Source organism: Geospiza fortis, unplaced genomic scaffold (genome assembly GCF_000277835.1).
Source record: "Geospiza fortis unplaced genomic scaffold, GeoFor_1.0 scaffold318, whole genome shotgun sequence".
Classification (NCBI taxonomy): Eukaryota; Metazoa; Chordata; class Aves; order Passeriformes; family Thraupidae; genus Geospiza; species Geospiza fortis.
In genome coordinates, this window is record NW_005054371.1 from 2,741,565 (window position 1) to 2,744,940 (window position 3,376).

The window sequence follows — 3,376 nt, forward strand, 5'->3', positions numbered from 1 at the left end:
TCTCAGGAGCCTGGTACTGAACCTGGATTTGCCCTATTTAAGTTTACCTCTCTGTGAAGTTCATTCATCATTATTTTTGGAGAGATTGAGTTAAATAGAGCTTGAAGTGGAACAAGAACTTTGCATCAGAAGGTACACTCTGGTCGTCTTAAAAAATGAGGTAGGTCGCCTGTGATGGAGAAAACTGCATAATTTAAGGGTTCTGGAAAAATCCTAGATGCTAAGAGTATGTGGGCAGCTCTGAGTGTGGATTTAAAAACTACAGAATGCTCAGAGCTTTAATCTTACAGATTTTTGCAATTATTCAGAGCTTTGACTTCCCTTCTAGTGTAAAAAGCTCATGGTCATCAATGTATTTGGAACAAAAAATCTTCATATTCAAGTATAGAAAGTTTACTTAGCTGTGTATATTGTGTATTAGACAGGATTATCTTCTTCTGAATTTGCTTTACACTTGTATGGAACAAAAATGTGTCCTTCCAAGATCCAAATGTTATGTGACTTGTGAGCATATTATGCTATTTCTGTTTTTCTGACACAAGAGAGCCCCTACAGTGATAACTCCTCCAGGGTTTATTGTCCCTAACAAAGTCTCCCTTAAACCTGCTGGGCTGCAGATTCTAACCTCAGAAACTGCCACTTCACTCCTAATTACAAATGGGACAGATGCACTTAACACCATAAATATTTTGATGGCTTTTATTTAGTACCAAGTTCTCTTAATATTTTAAGTGTTCTTCTGAATGTGAAAAAGCTTTAGTAGTGTTAGGTCCCTGTTAGTAATTAGGTTACATTTGGTAGTGGAATTAATGAAAGTGAATCAAAGATCTCCTTTGATAAAACTTTTAGTTCTCTGAGATTGCTGGAGTTCTGGAGGATGTGTAGAAGAGGACACCTTTCTTCTGAACACAGCTGGCTGGTGGGCCCAGAGAGAGGATCCCTGTACTGCTACCCAGGTCATGGTTTATCATCAGTCACACACACTGCTCTCATTTGAGGTGTTCCTCAGGAAGTGCAGCCTAGAAGGGCCAAGAAAGAGCAATGCAGGTCAGTGCCTATGAAGAGCTTACTCACCTGGCCATTTGATCTTTTTGAAATAATGTGCACAGTCTCTAGGTGAAAATAATACAGATGATTGATCTGGATGCTGCTAATGGCTTGACAAATACATTGAAAATTACAGTCTGTCACCTGTGTTGTAGTGGATCCATGTGTTAGTCTAAAGACTTGGGCTTCCTGCTGCAGTGTCACATTGTCAAGCAGAAAGCTGCTGCAGTGGATCTCATGTTTCCAAATGCCCCAATGTGTTAAAGTAGGTCAGAAATTGCATAAGATGCCATTACTGGAAACTGCTGTAGGCTGACTTGCATATGAAAACTCAGCAGTGCAACTGGCAAATGCACTCTGACAAAGAGAAATGCAGCCATGGCTTAAAACATGACAAGAGAGCTCTCTGAAATCTCCCTAGGATATGAATGGCTGTTGGAATTTTGAGATGTCTTTGCCCCTTCAGTTCATGTTCCTGCTATCTGCTGAGCCAGAGCTGCCTGCCTGGCTTGTCAGGGGGGCTCACATTGTTCTTATCTGCAGGGAACTCAGGCACGTGGCTCCTTAACTCCTTCTGCACCGCACAAAATACATTCTGTGTTCCCCTGCTGGCCAGGCTCCTTGAGAGCAAACAGCACACAGCACACTGCCAGTCCTGTAAGGGCAAGAATCCGGAGCAGCTCTTCCACTGACTGAGGGGTTGCTGGTGATCTCTAAGGGCCAGTGCAGTGTGGGGCTCAGTGCACAAGGCTCTGCTGTTTCTCTGTTCAGTTTAACACCACCAAGCCCGGGGAGCACTGAGCAGGGTACAGCATGTGCGTTTTCTCTCTCCCATAGCACTGTCTCAGCTTTAGCACATTCCTGGGTATCCAATTCATGCAGTATTTTACCCCCTATATATAGTTACAAAAACATGCCAATGGAGAAGGAAAAAATAATTCTGGAAGTACCTTAGTCGCTCCCCAGGGTGCCTGCTTGTTCTGCTGGATGTGCATCCTGTGCCCATGAAACCAGACTCACTTGGTTAGGAATGTCTGTTGGCCCACTCTCTTCCATGCCCATGGACTTCACTAATTTTACTTTCAGGTTTTTTATCTTTTAAGAATTTGAACACTGGAAAGGACAGTCTCCTGTTTTATTGGTTTGGGGTATTTTTTGCTACTGATATTTTAATATAAACTTTTCTAACACAAGTTTAACCACTTGAATAGAAACAAGAGAACTCCCAGTTGGGGGGATTATATCTATTAATAATCAGACTGGGGTATATTTGGCTGCAAATATATTTTAAAATTATTATTATTATATTTTAAAATAATTTTTTAGTTCAGCTTATTTTTAAACTCTGAATGGATCATTAGTCAGAAAATATACTGCTTGGTGATACATTTTACAAAGATTTGAAATATGGGCACTCCTCCCTGAAATTAATGAATTTGCAGTTATTTCTGAAAAATCTTCACCATCCAGGACTGCTTTATTTCCTGGAATTGTTGCGTCTCTGGTGGTGTATGTGCCCATTTGTCATCATGCCAGTCACCCATTTCCTACAGATAAATAGAGGGTCAATACCAACCATCTCAGGAACACACACAGGTTGTACAGTTAGATGTGCTGGAAGGGTCTGCAGTTAATGCACAAACCTCAGCAGGTCTCTGCCAGTCCAAAGGCTTCTGCTCCTCCTTTTGCTGCTCAAGGGCCAACAAACAGTTCTCTGATAAATGCTCTGATGCAGTTGACTCAGTCATTTGGCATTGGCCTCTAGACAGAGTAGCCCTATCACATCCAATCTTAATTTAATAGAATTAATGCATTGCCTGATGACAGAAAACACAAGGTAGAAGCTTGGCAGAACATTAAGTAGAAGTTTTTCAGCCTAGATAGAATGTCTAGAGCTCGGCTTTAGTCATGCTGATGAGATGATGAGAAAATATTAAAAGGTGAGAAGGTTTGAAAGTAATAACAATAAAAGCCTGGGCTTTCACAGGGCTTACATCAGCCTAGCCATCCCGACTGCAGAGAGCCAGCAGCTGTGTTAACCTTCATCTTATTAGCAACAGTTACAACAGCTTTTTTACAACTTAGTTAATTTATTATTAACTGCACTTAATGACTTGTTTCTGGAAATGTGGAAGTATTATCTTAGTGTTAAGATGCTAATTCCAGACTCTCCAGAAATCAGGAATGTTTATAAGCAGGTGGGTTCGGCAGCGGCGTTCCCGGCGCGCCAGGCCCGCGGAGGAGCGCGGGGCGCGGCGTGACCGGAGCGCGCGCGGGCCGTTACCGTGAGGGCAGGGCGCGAGCGCGGCCCCTCAGGGCACCGAGCGGC